General features: G+C 37.7%; 1 pseudogene; it reads left to right on the top strand.

Annotated features, from left to right (window-relative positions):
• The first annotated feature begins 568 nt into the window (after positions 1-568).
• Positions 569-1,468, top strand: LOC136126778 (olfactory receptor 5P4-like; annotated as a pseudogene).
• Positions 1,469-18,948: the final 17,480 nt, after the last annotated feature.

The raw sequence follows: 18,948 nt of genomic DNA on the forward strand, positions 1-18,948 counted from the left end.
CGCCACCAGGGAAGTCCCAGTTTTTGCATTTTTATGATTAAACCTACTCATTAATTTTTTGTTAGGTGAAAAGACTTCTTGATATTTTTTACATTTGTGTATTACTCTTTTGCTCTCATGTGGCTGGTATAATACACACATGTAGGCATTTTGTCAACATATTCTAATATATACCTTACTCATGTATGACTATGAAATGTATTCTTTTGTTAGATCTACACAGTACCTAAAGTATAATTAATAATACAATTGCTGTAAGTGTTCATTCAACAACCTGAATTGATCAAATGATACAAACAGGAGTGCTGTGTTCTGATCTGAGTCATTGGTCCCTTTGTGAGTATCTCTGGCCTTAAGGTAATGGACATTAATATTCTCAAATCATGCATAATGTACATACATTTGGAAACATTTTGTAAAGTGAAAGCATTAGACAACAGTGAGGTCGATGTTTTGATTTTCTGATAGGTTGGCTGGTAAAGTAAATATATTAATTATGAGATCATTCAATTCATTTTAATATCCACTGGGTTTTATTTCAACAGGCATCATTTCAAATAAGATAGAGCTTGGAAACCACACAATGATGACAGAATTCACTATTTTAGGGTTAACAGAGAATCCTATACTTTGTTCCATCTTCTTTGTGGTTTTTCTTGGACTCTATGTTGCTACCATGTTGGGCAATACCAGCTCCACACCCCAATGTACCTTTTCCTCAGCCATTTGGTCTCTGTGGAACTTGGGTACTCCTCATCAGTCACACCTATTATGATTGTGAGTTCCCTAAAAGAAAGAACTACTATCCTGTCACTGGCTGCATAGCTCAGCTTGGCTCTGATGTTATCTCTGGAACGGCTGAGTGCTTCCTGTTGGCTGCCATGGCCTATGATCGTTATGTGGCCATCTGCTTCCCACTTCTCTACTCTACACACATGTCTCCCAGGGTCTGCATCATCTTACTGATTGCTTCCTATCTGGGAGGATGTGTGAATGCTTCATCATTTATCGGATGTTTATTGAGTCTGAGTTTCTGTGGACCAAATAAAATCAACCATTTCTTCTGTGACCCGCCACCACTAGAGAAGCTTTCTCGTACCCGTGTTTATGTTGCTGAAATATCTCCTGCCATCTCAGCTGGGTCAATCAGTGTAATCACACTGTTCACCAAAACAGTTTCATATCTGGACATCCTCCACTCAATCCTGAAGATACACTCTACAGAGGGAAGGCACAAGTCCTTCTCCACTTGCACTTCCCACCTCACTGCAGTTACTTTGTTTGATGGGACAGTCACATTGTTTACATCATACCGAAGTCGAGCCACTCACCTGAACATATTAAAGTGGTGTCTGTCTTCTACACAGTGGTGATCCTCACGTTGAACCCTCTGATCTACAGTCTGAGGAACAAAGAGGTGAAAGAGGCCATGAGAAAATTGATAGCTAGAATACATCAGTCATTTTGAAATGAATACAATGTGAATCCAGAAACTAGAAAACAATAATTTCAGGAACATATGTGATGGGCGTTTATGTTGTCCATTAGTCTTATTTTATGTGAAGAACTATCTTAAATATAAAATACCTGAATGTCGATTAATGCCAACTTTAACTTATAATTTTCTAGAGTCACAAAGTGTAGCATTTTCACAAAAATCTGCTGGGTTCAAATTAAGTGTGTATATTTCAGGTTGAAGCTACCTGGAGAAACATAGTTTCACTTTTTCCTCTCCTCTGTTCATTATTTAGGGAGTCTGATTAGAGGGTGTTTTCTTTTTCTTCTGTTAAATTATACATTTAAAAAAATATCACCTTGTAAATGAACATCTCAGAAGGTATCATGAACTCAATTGGAAATGCAATTGATGGTGGTGTTGACAGGCCAGGTTACTTTCTGTGGAAGACTTGGTGTCTCTTATACAGGGTTATCATTATCTTTGGAAATAGTGATGCTGGGATCTAGAAGAGTTTCATTTCCACCTAATGTAAGCCAGACCAAAATAATTCCACAGTATTGCCACCAGGAGACTAGATCCAGATAACAAAGAAGGAACTCTGAGGGCTTAGCCTTTGAGAGTTCCCTTAAGTTTTTCCTACCACTCAAAGGTTTGTTTGCAAAGGTTGGCTCGCAAAGGTTTGTCTTTGAACCTTTGCAGACAAGCCTTTGAGTAGCAGGAAAAACTACTGGGGAGTGGTGGTGCGGAGGGGGCTGAGGCACAGTGGAGCTCTCTTTCAGCAAGCTAGCTGGTATTTCCAGGGCATAAAATTACAGATTAACATGCTTAGGCTGATGCAGGCATGAAATATGCATGCCATCCTTCTTTGTAATATCTCTCAAGAAGGTGTTTATTGCTACCACTTCTGTCACTGCCTTATTCTAGGTGTGTAGCATAAGCCCTGACAGTTGGTCTTATTTGTTTGTTTGTTTTCGTAAGGCAAGTGTCAGATTTAAGCTTTAGTGACTGAGGCAGCCACTTCAGATATTTTGAATAAACACTGCCAGCCACACAACTGAAGAACCAGGCTGATCCCCACTCCCGAGTTCCTTAGATAACTGACCATTTGGACTACTTGTATTTTCTCTTCACTTGCTTTAAATTCCTGCTCTTATGTTTCAAAGTCATCAATAAAGAGTGAGCCCGTCAAACCCTAGGCTCCCATTCTCTACCCCAATAAAAGCAGAACCCTAAGATCTCTCTCTCTCTCACTCTATCCCATGACCCTGTGCGACGCCAGGTGTGCTACATGATTTCCAGGACTTGTAAGTAACAAGCTTTGTCTCTTTCAAAGTTTCCTGATGGTTATTGCTGAAGGCATCTTGCAATAAGAACCACAAGGTCGTCACAGAGCACCGAGCTGAGCTCCCTGTGCTATACAGCGGGTTCCCACTAGCTATACATTTTACACTTTAACATATTTATGTCAAACCTAATCTCCCAATTCGTGATGACCTAGATGGGTGGGGTGGGAAGGATGGGAGGGAGGTCCAAGAGGGAGGGGATATAGGTATACATATAGCTGATTCACTTCATTGTACAGCAGAAACTAACACAACATTTTAAAGCAATTTTACTCCAAAAATAAAAAATAAAAAGAACCACAAGGGCCAGTCCAACCACAAGGGTCAGGGATATGAAGACAATCTATGGAAAGAGCTGGCTTAAAGGAGTCCCAGTAACTCAGCACTTTGGTAGACAAAAAGTTATATATCCACATTTGTTAAAAAGGATAACATCAGGACTTCCCCTGTGGCACACTGGTGAAGACTCCACGCTCCCAATGCAGGGGGCCCGGGTTCAATCCCTGGTCAGGGAACTAGATCCCACATGCATGCTGCAACTAGGAGCCCACTTGCCGTAACTAAGGAGTCAGCGAGCTGCGACTAAGGAGCCCTAGAGCCGTGACTAAGGAGCCCACCTGCTGCAACAAAGACCCAGCACAACCGAGTAAACAAATAAACATTTTTTTTTTTTTAAAAAGGATATCACCAAAAAAAAAAAAAAAAGGATATCACCATAAAATCCAGGGATAGACAAAATTTTTCACAAACAAGTACGCAGTGCTCACTCTCATCTCCCTGGGCCTCTTATGTTAAGCATTTAAAAATATATATATATTTATCAGCTATTTGTATGTCCTGTTTTGTATAATGTATCGTCAGGTCTTTTACCAATTTTATTCTCAGATTGAACTTCTGTTATTTATTTGTTCTTATAATCTGTCTACAAATCCTTTTGTCAGATTTATACATAAAAGGTATACCCTTATTTTGAAGTATGCCTTGTCACTCTCTTAGCTGTATGTTTTGATGAACAAAATTTTTAATTTTAATGGTCTAATTTATCAATATTTTCTTTAATGTTTAATGTTTTAGTGACAAGTTCAAGAAATCTTTGCCTAATCCAAGGTCATAAAGATAGTCTCTCATGTTATCTTCTAGAGGCTTTATACTTCTGAAACTAAGCATTGAACAGCAGTTTTAGACTTTTTTCTTTCATCTATGAATGCAATAACATCTATTTGCTGTGAGGCTGTGTGGGACTATATGATTTCTCTCTTATTATCAGCTCCTCCTCTGTTGCTGCTTTAGGTAACACCCTTGGAGCATAAGGGAAGGGAATTTTGGGGTGAAATGATTTGTCTTTGCATTTGGCTTTCTTCTAAATTTCTATCTGTCCAGACAGTATACACTGTCACCCAAGAATTGGCTGATGCCTTCTCATCCCTTCAAATTGTCTGTCTATGACAGACAAGACTATGCACTTGTCCTTAGGTGTGCAACCTGCTCACCTATATGGATGTCAGTTCATCAGGTGTTTTTTTGTTTTTTTTGTTTGTTTTTTTTTGCAGTACATGGGCCTCTCACTGCTGTGGCCTCTCCCATTGCGGAGCACAGGCTCCGGATGCGCAGGCTAAGTGGCCATGGCTCACGGGCCCAGTCGCTCCACAGCATGTGGGATCTTCCCGGACCGGGGCACGAACCCGCGTCCCCTGCATCGGCCGGTGGACTCTCAACCACTGCGCCACCAGGGAAGCCCCATCATTAAGGCTTTCTTGAATCCTCTACTGGTTCATCGAATATATGGGTATGATTTTCATTTCATCAAGGTTTATCTTGTTACCATATGATCAAATGTTTTTCACATCTTTGTACATCCTAATTCAGAGATGCAAGTACAACTTTGATTGATTTATGAATACTAAATCAATCTAGAATTCCTGGAATAAACCCAACTTTGGTTGCTTTTTTATCCATTTTATTATCATTGGATTTGATTTGCTAATACTTGGTTTAGGATGCTTGCATCTATGTTCATGAGAGAATTTGGCCTATCATTTTCCATTCTTGAAATGAAATTTTCAGGTGGGGATATCAAAATATAAAAATGATTTGGAAAGGGTTTCTCTGTTCTCTATTCTCAAAAGAACTTTTACAGGATAAGTGATATTTATTCCTGTAATATTTGTAAGACTTCAATACTGAAGCCATCTGGGCTTTCCATTTTTGTGGAAAAGTTTTTCACTGTAAGGCTCATTTTCATTAATGAATACAGAAATATTTAGTCTCTCAGTTTATTTCTTTGTCATTTTTGTTAACATATTCTTCAAATTAGTTTTCCAATTCCTTTATGTTTTAAAATTATATCTTATTTTTATTTTCTGTAAGATTTGTAATGTTGCTCCCTTTTCATCCCAATATTGTATTTTCTATATATATTAATAAATCTTGCTAGTGGTTTATCAATTTTATTAGCATTTTCAAAGGATGAACTTTTGATTTGTGCCTTTCTGTATTGTACATTAATTTTCTATTTCATAAATTTATATTCTTTATTATTTTATTCTTTACTTCTTTGGGTTTAATTTAAAGTTCTTTATTGAGAACTTGAGAAGGCTTGAGAAAGACATTTTCATAATTTTCAGTCCTTTTTTGCAATATAGCATTTATGGTTATAAATTTCCTTATAGTTGTTGTTTTAGTGGTGTCCAGTAAGATTTAACATGTTGTATTTTAGTTATCTAACTGAACACATCTAATTTTTACCATGATTTCTTTCTTAAATTTTGTATTATTTACAAATATATTGTTTATTTTCCAAAAGTTTGGCTATATTCATTCAAGTTATATATATTATTGACAAAGGATGTATAATGAAAGATTTAAATACCTGAAAAAAAATTGAGACTAGATTTGTGATCAACTTTTGTAGTAAAGCTGTTACCAGCTTAAAATAGATCATTATAACTGTAAGATATTTTATGTAAACTCCTTAGTTACTGCAAAGAAAATACATACAGAAGTTACACAAAAGAAAAAGAGAAAGGAATCAAAACGTATCAGTTTAAAAACACACACACGAGATGAAGAAAGACAGCGAGAGAGAAAAAGTGGGATACAATAACTATCAGATAAACTGAAAATAGTTAACAAATGGCAACAGTAAATCCTCCATCAATAATCACTTTAAATGTAAATGGACTAAACTCCCCAATAAAAAGACACAGAATAGCTGAATGAATAAAAAATCAAGATCCATATAAAAATCAAAAAATTCACTTTAGTGGCTCTGCTAATACCAAAGTAGACTTTAGGTCAAAAAGACTTTTGTCTCTAGAAACACGGAGGATGATTACATAATGACAGAAGGATCACTTCAACAGGAAAATATAACAATTATAAATATATATGAACTCAACATCAGAACACCTAATTATATGAAACAAATATTGATAAATCTGAAAGAAGAAATTGACAACAATACAATCATAGTATTTTAAAATACTTCAATTTCAATAGTGGATAGAACATCTTGACAGAAGATCAATAAGAAACAGTGTATTTGAACAATACTATAGACCAAATGGGCCTAACAGACACTACAGGACTTTTCATCCAACAGCAGAAGAAAACACATTCTTCTCAAGCAGACAGAATATGCTTCAGGAATGATCACGTATTAGGTCACAAAAAGTTTTAACAAATTTAAGAAAATCGAAATTATACTAAGTATATTTTCCAACCACAGTGGAATGAAACTTGAAATCAATGACAGCAAGAAAAGGGGAAAACTCACAAATACATAGAAATGAAATAACACACTGTTGAACAACCACTGAGTCAAAGAGGATATCAAAAGAAAATATAAAAATATCTTGAGGTCAAGATGGTGGACTAGGGGGACACAGAATTCACGTCTCCACACAACTAGGGCACCTACCAGGCACCGGTGACAAACCACAGACACCTAAGGGGACGGGAGGAAACGCCAGTGACCAGGTAGGACGTGGGGTGTTAGGGGGAGGAGGGAGGAAAAGTGGAGGCGGGGGGGACTGGTGCCCCTGAGGGGCAGTTGGAGGAGGGGAAGGGATCCCACACCCGAAGGGGGAAATTGGGGGACCACTGGGGGGGCAGAGGTTTAAAAGGGAGTGTGGCCAAGTTTCCCCTGACCACTTGGGCCCCCAGGAGCCTGCCAAGATCCCAGATCTGATCCCCTGCCCACCAAGGCCCACTCCATGCGTGTGGGTACTGAGGGAGTGGGAGGGATGGATCTGGGAGCAAAACTAAAGGCCAGACCTCTGGGACCAGCAGCCCTTAGGGGTGCTGAGGGAGGGGAGGAGTTCCTACACCCAGTGGGACACACCTATGGTTAGGGGTCCAGGGGGGATGGGGGAGACCCGGGGGTGGGGCACAGAGGAATGCGAGGGAAAGTGGCCAGCGTGTTCCCTGTCCACTTAGGCACCGGGGAGCCTGTTGGGCTCCCAAGCCTAATCCTCTGCCCTTGGAGCCTCCCTCCTTCTGTGCAGAGCCCAAGCCCCACCCCTGCACCCCCACCCAGGGCCCTACATCTACACTCAGAGACCCCATCTGGGACCCCCTCCAAACTTGCTGGGCCTAAAACCCACCCACACACCCTCACCCAGGACCTTACCTCCAAACTCTGGAACACCACATTCCGGAGGCCCCCCTTTGGACGTGCTGCCTCTCACCTTCCACACAGCTCCTAAGCAGAGGTCTCGCCCCACCCTAAACCCCACCTCTGCCTAAGTTCCACCCCCCGCCTAAACTCTGCCCGCATAGCCAAGGCTTTTTTTTTTTCTTTTTTCCTCTTAGATTGGGGTTCTGTTTTACCTTGCTGTTGATTCATTAATATTTTTATTTATTCTAATAAATCTTTTATTTTTCTAATTTTATTTTATTCTTTACACTTTGTTACTGTTCTGCTCCTTATGGCTTGTTCCCTATTTTTTTTTCCTCTTTTTTCTGTTCAGGTTTTGTTTTACCTTGTTACAGTTGTTTCAATTATATTTTTATTTTTCCTAATATATTTTTTATCTTTCTAATTTTATTTTATTTTTTATCCTTTATTATTGTACTGCTCCTTTTTTTCTTTTTATCTTTTTTTTGGCCACAACACATGGCTTGCAGGATCTTGGTTCCCAGGTTGGAGGTCAGGCACGAGCTCCTGTGGTGGGAGTGATGAGTCCAAACCACTGGACTAACAGAGAACCTCAGACCTCAGGGAATATTAATCAGAGTGAAGCCTCCTGGAGGTCCTCATTTTGGCACCAAGACCTGGCTCTACCCAACTGCCTGCAAACTCCAGTGCTGTACACCTCAGGCCAAGTAAACGGTAAGACAGGAATACAGCCGCACCCATAAAAAAAAAAAATGAAACTACAAAACAATATGTTACAGATGAAGGAGCAAGGTAAAACCCTACAAGACCAAATAAATGAAGATGAAATAGACAACTTACCTGAAAAAGAATTCAGAGTAATGATAGTAAAGATAATCCAAAATCACGGAAACAGAATGGAGAAAAGACAAGAAACGTTTAACAAGGACCTAGAAGAACTAAAGAGCAAATAAACAATGATGAACAACACAATAACTGAAATTTAAAATACTCTAGAAGGAATCAATAGCAGAATAATTTAGGCAGAAGAATGGATAAGTGGCCTGGAAGATAAAAGAATGGAAATAACTACCGCAGAGCAGAATAAAGAAAAAAAATGAAAAGAATTGAGGACAGTCTCAGAGACCTCTGGGACAACACTAAACGCACCAACATTCGAACTGTAGGGGTCCCAGAAGAAGAAGAGAAAAAGAAAGGGTCTGAGAAAATATTTGAAGAGATTATAGTCAAAAACTTCCCTAATATGGGAAAGGAAATAGTCAATCAAGTCCAGGAAGCACAGAGAGTCCCATACAGGATAAACCCAAAGAGAAACATGATGAAACACATATTAATCAAATTTTTAAAAATTAAATACAAAGAAAAAATATTAAAAGCAGCAAGGGAAAAGCAACAAACAACATACAAGGGAATCCCCATAAGGTTAACAGCTGATCTTTCAGCAGAAACCCTGCAAGACACAGGAAGCGGCAGGACATATTTAAAGTGATGAAAGGGAAAAACCTACAACTAAGATTACTCTACCTGGCAAGGATCTCATTCAGATTCAATGGAGAAACCAAAAACTTTACAGACAAGCAAAAGCTAAGAGAATTCAGCATCACCAAACCAGCTCTACAAAAAATGCTAGAGGAACTTCTCTAAGTGGGAAACACAAGAGAAGAAAAGGACCTACAAAAACAAACCCAAAACAATTAAGAAAATGGTCACAGGAACATACATATCGATAATCACCTTGAATGTAAATGTATTAAATGCTCCAACCAAAAGACAGAGACTGGCTGAATGGATACAAAAACAAGACCTGTATATATGCTGTCTACATGAGACCCACTTCAGACTTAGGGACACATACAGACTGAAAGTGAGGGGATGAAAAAATATATTCCATGCAAATGGAAATCAAAAGAAAGCTGGAGAAGCAATACTCATATATCAGATAAAACAGACTTTAAAATAAAGACTGTTACAAGAGATAAGACACTACATAATGATCAAGGGATCAATCCAAGAAGAAAACATAACAATTATAAATATTTATGCACCCAAAATAGGAGCACCTCAGTACATAAGGCAAATACTAACAGCTATAAAAGAGGAAATCAACAATAACACAATAATAGTGGGGGACTTTAACACCTCATTTACACCAATGGACAGATCATCCAAACAGAAAATGAATAAGGAAACACAAGCTTTAAATGACACAACAGACCAGATAGGTTTAATTGATACTTATAGGAAATTCCATCCCAAAACAGCAGATTACACTTTCTTCACAAGTGCGCATGGATTCTCCAGGATAGATAACATCCTGGGTCACAAATCAAGCCTCAGTAAATTTAAGAAAATTGAAATCATATCAAGCATCTTTTCTGACCACAACGCTATGAGATTAGAAATCAATTACAGGGGGAAAACACAAACACATGGAGGTTACACAATACATTACTAAATAACCAAGAGATCACTGAAGAAGTCAAAAAGGAAATAAAAAAATACCTAGAGAAAAATGACAATGAAAACACGATGATCCAAAACCTATGGGATGCAGCAACAGCAGTTATAAGAGGGAAGTTTATAGCAATACAAGCCTACCTCAAGAAACAAGAAAAATCTCAAATAAACAATCTAACCTTACACCTAAAGGAACCAGAGAAAGAAGAACAAACAAAACTCAAAGTTAGCAGAAGGAAAGAAATCATAAAGAGCAGAGCAGAAATAAATGAAATAGAAACAAAGAAAACAACAGCAAAGATCAATAAAACTAAAAGCTCGTTCTTTGAGAAGAAAAACAAAATTGATAAACCATTAGCCAAACTCATCAAGAAAAAGACACAGGACTCAAATCAATAAAATTAGAAATGAAAAAGGAGAAGTTACAACAGACACTGCAGAGATACAAAGCATCCTAAGAGACTACTACAAGCAACTCTACGCCAATAAAATGGACAACGTGAAAGAAATGGACAAATTCTTAGAGAGGTATAACCTTCTAAGATTGAACCAGGAAGAAATAGAAAATATGAACAGACCAATCACAAGTAATGAAATTGAAACTGTGATTAAAAATCTTCCAACAAACAAAAGTCCAGGACCAGATGGCTTCACAGGTGAATTCTATCAAATATTTAGAGAAGAGCTAACACCCATCATTCTCAAACTCTTCCAAAAACTGCAGAGGAAGGAACACTCCCAAACTCATTCTATGAGGCCACCATCACCCTGATACCAAAACCAGACAGAGATACTACAAAAAAATAAAATTACAGACCAATATCACTCATGAATATAGATCAAAAATCAACAGAATACTAACAAACAGAATCCAACAACACATTAAAAGGATCATACATCATGATCAAGTAGGATTTATCCCAGGGATGCAATGATTCTTCAATATACACAGAACAATCAATGTGATACACCATATTAACAAATTAAAGAATAAAAACCATATGATCATCTCAACAGATGCAGAAAAAGCTTCTGACAAAATTCAACACGCATTTATGATAAAAACTCTCCAGAAAGTGAGCATAGAGGGAACCTACTTCAACATAATAAAAGAAATATATGACAAACCCACAGCAAACATCACTCTCAATGGTGAAAAACTGAAAGCATTTCCTCTAAGATCAGGAACAAGACAAGGATGTCCACTCTTGCCACAATTATTCAACATAGTATTGGAAGTCCTAGCCATAGCAATCTGAGACAAAAAAGAAATAAAAGGAATACAAATAGGAAAACAAGTAAAACTGTCACTGTTTGATGATGACATTATACTGCACGTAGAAAATCCTAAAGATATCACCAGAAAACTACTAGAACTAATCAATGAATTTAGTAAGGTTGCAGGATACAAAATTAATGCACAGAAATCTCTTGCATTCTTATACACTACCAACAAAAGATCAGAAAGAGAAATGAAGGAAACAATCCCATTTACCATCACAACAAAAAGAATAAATACCTAGGAATAAACCTACCTAAGGAGGGAAAAGACCTGTACTCAGAAAACTATAAAATACTGGTGAAAGAAATCAAAGATAACATAAACAGATGGAGAGATATACCATGCTCCTGGATTGGAAGAATCAGTATTGTGAAAATGACTATACTACCCAAAGCAATCTACAGGTTCAATGCAATCCCTGTCAAATTACCCATGGCATTTTTCACAGAACTAGAACAAGAAATTTTGCAATTTGTATGGAAACACAAAAGACCCCGAATAGCCAAAGCACTCTTAAAAAAGAAAAACAGAGATGGAGGAATCAGGTTCCCTGACTTCAGACTATACTACAAAGCTACAGTAATCAAGACAGTATGGTACTGGCACAAAAATATAGATCAATGGAACAGGATAGAAAGCCCTAAGATAAACCCACACACATATGGTCACCTTTGATAAAGGAGGCAAGAGTATACAATGGAGAAAATACAGCCTCTTCAATAAGTGGTGCTGGGAAAACTGGACAGCTACATGTAAAAGAATGAAATTAGAACGCTCCCTAACACCATACACAAAAATAAACTCAAAATGGATTTAAGACCTAAAGGTAAGGCCAGACACTATAAAACTCTTAAAGGAAGACATAGGCAGAACACTCTATGACATAAAACACAGCAAGATCCTTTTTGAGCCAGCTCCTAGAGTAAGGGAAATAGAAACAAAAATAAACAAATGGGACCTAATGTAACTTAAAAGCTTTTGCACAGCAAAGGAAACCATGAACAAGACAAAAAGACAACCCTCAGAATGGGAGAAAATATCCGCAAATGAAGCAACTGACAAAGGATTAATCTCCAAAATATACAAGCAGTTCATGCAGCTCAATATCAAAAAAACAAACAATCCAATCCAAAAATGGTAGGAAGACCTAAATAGACATTTCTCCAAAGAAGACATACAGATGGCCAAGAGGCACATGAAAAGATGTTCAACATCACTAATCATTAGAGAAATGCATATCAAATCCACAATGAGGTATCACCTCACCCCAGTCAGAATGGCCATCATCAAGAAATCTACAAATAAATGCTAGAGAGGGTGTGGAGAAAAGGGAACCCTCCTGCACTGTTGGTGGGAATGTAAATTGATACAGCCACTGTGGAGAACAGTATGGAGGTTCCTTAAAAAACTAAAAATAGAACTACCATATGACCCAGCAATCCCACTACTGGGCATATACCCAGAGAAAACTATAATTCAAAAAGATACATGCACCACAATGTTCATTGCAGCACTATTTATAATAGCCAGGACATAAAAGCAACCTAAATGTCCATCAACAGATGAATGGATAAAGAAGATGTGGCACATATATGCAATGGAATATTACTCAACCATAAAAAGGAATGAAATTGAGTTATTTGTAGTGAGGTGGATGGACCTAGAATTTGTCATACAGAGTGAAGTAAGGTCAGAAAGAGAAAAACAAATACTGTATGCTAACACATATATATGGAATTTTAAAAAACGGTACTGACAGGGCTTCCCTGGTGGCGCAGTGGTTGAGAGTCCGCCTGCCGAAGCAGGGGACGCGGGTTCGTGCCCCGGTCCGGGAAGATCCCGCATGCCGCGAAGCGGCTGGGCCCGTGAGCCATGGCCGCTGAGCCTGCGCTCCGCAACGGGAGAGGCCACAACGGTGAGAGGCCCGCGTACAGCAAAAAAAAAAAAAAAAAAAAAACGGTACTGACAAACCTAGTGGCTGGGCAGGAATAAAGACAGACGTAGAGAACGGACTTGAGGGCACAGCGGGGGAAGGGGAAGCTGGGATGAAGTGAGAGAGTAGCATTGACATATATACAGTACCCAATGTAAAATAGATGGCTAGTGGGAAGCTGCTGCATAGCACAAGGAGATCAACTTTATGCTTTCTGACGACCTAGAGGGATGGGATAGGGAAGGTGGGAGGAGGCTCAAGAGGGAGGGGATATGGGGATATATATATATATATATATATATACACACACACACACACACACACATACATACATATAGCTGATTCACTTTGTTGTACAGGAGAAACTAACAGAACAGTGTAAAGCATTTATACTCCAATAAAGATGTGAAAAAAAAACCCTTGAGACAAATGAAAAGGGAAATGCAGCTTAGGATATCCAGCTAAAGCAGTACCAAAAAGGAAGTTTAGAGTGATAAATATCACATTAAAAAAGAAGAAAAATAAACAACCTGACTTTACATCCCATGGAACTAGAAAAAGAAGAAAAAACTAAACCCAAGCAGAAGGCAGGAAAAAATAAAAATCATAGCAGATTACTTTCAATACTCCCTGAAAGGAGTTCAGGGTGGAGAGGAGAAATGAGGCACTCTGTGCTCTGGAAAGAACTGGGTGAACAGGTCTTCAGATAGTTAGATATTTTCAGGAGTCGATTTTATGAGCCCAATTCTTATATCTCTTCATAACTAGAAAAGCACTAAAATCCTTCATGGTGACGTCTGCTCCTCATGACTAGCAGAAACCTTCTGCAAAAAAATGTGTGCTTGATTGCATGTACTCCCCCTTCACCAAATTCACATATATACTGACCTTTCCCCCCAGTCTCCTTGGAGCAGTTTCTCAGAGCTATATGGAATGCTGTTTCCTGGGCCATAGTCCTCACTTTGTCCCAAATAAAACATAACTCATAACTCAAAAAAATTAATTAATTAAAGATCATAGCAGAAATAGAGAATAGAAAAATAATTTTTAAAATCTACAAAATTAAGAGTTGTATTTTAAAAAATAAACAAAATAGAGAAATCTGTAGCTAGACTAGGGAAAAAAGAGGCCTCAATAAATAAAATCCTAAATGAAAGAAGAAACTTCCCTGGTGGTGCAGTGGTTAAGAATCCGCCTGCCGATGCAGGGGACACGGGTTTGATCCCTGGTCCAGGAAGATCCCACATGCAGCGGAGCAACTAAGCCCGTGCACCACAACTACTGAGCCTGTGCTCTAGAGCCCACAAGCCACAACTACTGAAGCCCACATGCCTAGAGCCCGTGCTCCACAACGAGAAGCCACTGCAATCAGAAGCCCGCACACTGCAACTAAGAGTAGTCCCGCTCACCGAACTAGAGAAAGCCCATCACAGCAACAAAGACCCAATGCAGCCAAAAATAAATAAATTTATTTTTTAAAAAGTGGATGCCTCAGAAATAAAAAGTATTATAAGGGATTATACAAACAATTATGTGTGAACAAATTGGATAACCTAGAAAAAATATATAAATGCTAGAAACGTACAACTTATCAAGACTGAATCAAGAATAAAGTTAAAATAGAACTATCATATGTTCTAGCAATCCCATTTCTGGATATATACCTGAAGGAAATGAAAACATCATCTCAAAGAGAAACATGCACTCCCATGTTTACTGCAGCATTATTCACAATATCTAAGACATGGAAATAACGTAAGTGTCCATCAACAGATGAATGAATATTATATATATATACACACACACATATATCATAATGTATACACACACACACACACACACACACACACACACACACACAATGGAATATTATTCAGCCATAAAAAAGCTATCCTGCCTTATGTGACAACATGGATGGACTTTGAGGGCATTAAGCTAAGTGAAATAAGTCAGACAGAGAAAGGCAAGTACTGTATGTTCTCACTTATATGTGGAATCTTAAAAATCCAAAATCATAGAAATAGAGGGTACAATAGAGGCTGTCAGGCTCTGTGAGTGGGGAAACAGTGAGATGTTTGTCAAAGGGTACAAACTTCCACCTATAAGATGAATAAGTTCTGGGGATCTAATGTGGAGCATAGTGATTTTAGTAAACAATACTGTATTATATACTTGAAAGTTGTCAAGAAGGGAGATCTTAAATGTTCTCATCACATACACACACAAAAAGATAATTATGTATGGGGAGGGAGGTACTAATTAACCATATTGTGGTAATCATTTTGCAATATATATGTGCATCAAAACATCACACTGTATTCCTTAAAGTTAATTATGTTACAGGTCAATAATATCTCAATCAATTTGGGGGGAAAAAAAGAGAAAAAGAAAGCCTGAACAGACCAATGACATATAAAGAGATTAAATCAGTAATCAAGAACCTTCCAACAAAGAAAAGCCAAAGATAATTTGGCTTCATGGGTGAATTCTACCACACATTCAAAGAAGAATTATACTAATTCTTCTTAAACTCTTCCAAAAATAGAAGCAGTGTGACCACCTTCAAACTCATTTTATAAGTGCAGCATCACCTCAATAGCAAAGCCATACAAAGACACTACAGGAGTCATCTTCTTCATGATCATCCTAATGACCATATCTGGAAATCTCAGAGTAAGCTTGTCCTTAGCCAGGGCAATTAGACAAGAAAAAAAAAAAAAAAAAGGGTGTACAAATCAGGAAAAATTGTCCCTGTTTGCACACAACATAATTTTATATAGAGAAAACTGGAAAGTCCATCAAAAAATTGTTTGAACTAATAAATTCAATAAAGTTGCAAGATACAAAATCAACACATAAAAATCATTTTCATTACTCTACAATAACAGTGAACTATCTGAAAAGGAAATGAGGAAACAATCTCATTTACTATAATACCAAAAAGAAGAAAATACCTAGGAATAAACTTAACTAAGGAAATGAAAGACGTGTATACTGAAAACTGCAAAATATTGGTAAAAGAAATTAAACAAGACTCAAACATTAAAACATCCTGTGTTCTTGGGTTGGAAGACTTAATATTGCTAAAATATCCATTCTACCCAAAGCAGATTCAATACATCCTATCAAAGTCCCAATAGAACTTTTTACAGAAATAGAAAAAACAATTCTAAAATTCACATGGAACCACAAAGAACTCCAAATAGCCAAAATAATCTTGAGAAAAAAGGACAAAGCTGTAGTCCTCACACGTCCTGATTCCAAAATATATTACAAAGTTACAGTAATTAAAACAGTATGGTACTGGCATAAAGACACAATACAGACCAATGAATAGAGTAGTGAACCAAAAATAAATGCACGCATATACAGTCAACTAATTTTTGACGAGGGCTTCAAGAATACCCAGTGGGCAAAGGATAGCCTCTTCAATAAATAGTGCTGGGAATACTGGATATCCCTAGAGAATAAAATTGACAATTATCTTACACTATACAAAAAAATCAACTCAAAATGGAATAAAGACTTAAACCTAAGACCTAAAACTGTAAGAGTAAAACTCCTGGAAGAAACCATAGGGAAAAGGATTCATGTCATTGGTTTTGGCAATGATTTCTTTGAGACCAAACCAAAAGCACAGGCAACAAAAACAAAAATAGACTCGTGAGACTGCATCAAACTAAAAAGCTTCTGCACAGCATGGAAATAATCAACAGAGTGAAAAGGCAACTATAGACTAGGAGAAAATATTTGCAAACTATATATCTGATAAGGGGTTAATTTCCAAAATATATAAGGAACTCATAAAACTCTACAGCATAAAAACTAATAACTTGATTAAAAAATGAGCTAAAGACTTAAATAGACTTTTTCCCAAAGAATACATAGAAATGGCCAACAGGGATATGAAAAGGTGCTCAACATCACTAATCAGCAAGTAAATGCAAATCAAAACCACAATGAGATATCACCTCACATGTGTCTGGATGGCTATTACCAAAAAAAAAAAAAAAAGACAAGTGTGGGCCAGGATGTAGAGAAAGAGGAAGCTCTTGTACCATTTTGCTGGGAAGGCAAAATGGTGCAGTTGTTATGGAAAACTGTAGGGAGGTCCCTCAAATAATTAAAAATAGAACTGCCATATAATTCACTAATCCCAGCTCTAGATATTTACCTAAAAGAACTGAAATTAGTATCTCAAAGAGATATTAGGACTCCCTTGTTCACTGCAGCATTATTCATACTAGCCAAGATATGAAAGCAATGTAAATGTCCATCAACAAAGAAATGGATAAAGACATTTTGGTAAACACATACAATAGAATATTATAGTCTTAAAAAAAGAAAGAAGTTCTATAACATGTGACAATATGGATGAACCTGGAGAACACTATGCTAAGTGAAATAAGCTGGTCACAGAAGGACAGTACTGCATGATTCTACTTTATAAGCTATCTAAAAGAGTCACGTTCATAGAATCAAGAGTGGAATGATGGTTGCCAGGGGCTGAGGATGGAGTGAAATGAGGAGTAGCTAATCAATACACATAAAGTTTGAATTAAGCAAGATGAGTAAGTTCTAGACATCTGCTGTAGAACATTGTACCTACAGTTAACAATACTGTATTGTATACTTAAAAACCTACTAAGAGGATAAGTCTCATGCTAAGTTTTTTTTTTTTTTTAAAGCAAAGGCTTTTTTTTTCCTTTAAGCACTTTATTTATTTTTGCGCTGCGCTGTGTGTTCGCTGCAGCACGTGGGCTCTAGTTGAGGCATGTGAGCTCAGTTGTTGTGGCTCACGGGCTTAGTTGCCCCATGGCATGTGAGATCTGAGTTCCCTGACCAGGGATCAAACCTGCATCCCCTGCATTGGAAGGCAGATTCTTTACCACTGGACCACCAGCAAAGTCCCTCGTGCTAAGTATTCTTACCACAACAGAATAAACATGAAAAAATCATTAATTTATTCACTCACCCATTCATTCATTTAGTACTGCTATGTACCAGGCACTCCGCAATGTTCTAAGAATAAACTGTTGCACAAGGCAGACATGACCCCCTCCCTCACGGGAGTTGTAGGATAGTAGATAAAAAAGACAAATGCAATTATTTGCTCCAGTACCTATAAAATTAAAAGTGTGTACATGCAAAACATATTTCAGGATTCTTTGAAATTGTTCGCCAGGAGAATATGACTTAGTCTACGGTGTCAGGGGAGGTTTCAACAGTGAAATTTAAACCTGAGAGCATAAAGGTGACTAGAAGTTACTCTTCCATTAGAAGGGGCTCTTGAGTGATGAATACAATTATAAAATGGTTTGTAGTTGGGTAAAGATCGAGATGTGGGAGTATCTATTTATCTTTAGGTCATAACACAATGTCTGATACATAGAAAGACTTTTTAAAAATTGTTTAACACTAATTTAAGAAACATCTATTTACTGCCATCTATATTCCCAATATTGCACCATTTAAAAAGGGATACAGAATAATTTGTCACGGGCACTACATCTTCACTCCAGGGAAAGAGCAAGATCTTCAACTATAATGGGTAATAATTAAATGGTGTGAACAAAATGTTAGGAGGAGGGCAGGGGTGAAGGGAATTTAATTCTCCCAGATGTCATCTGGAATGTTTGTTGTATCACTCATCAGCCACAGTTGGGTTTCCTTAAAGCCTAAAGGAGCTGTGTCTTTCCAGGAGAGACGGAACCTCGCAGCATGTCCATTTCCTAACTTGTTGGAGTTGAGGTCTTTGAGCTGTCAGACTCTCATGTGGATTATCAGGCTTAACTTTGTTCTGAAGGTTATTGATCTATAGGCTCCTTCAAGCCCAGAATCAAAGGAGCCTGACCT

The sequence above is a fragment of the Phocoena phocoena genome, chromosome 8 (assembly GCF_963924675.1).
Source record: "Phocoena phocoena chromosome 8, mPhoPho1.1, whole genome shotgun sequence".
Classification (NCBI taxonomy): Eukaryota; Metazoa; Chordata; class Mammalia; order Artiodactyla; family Phocoenidae; genus Phocoena; species Phocoena phocoena.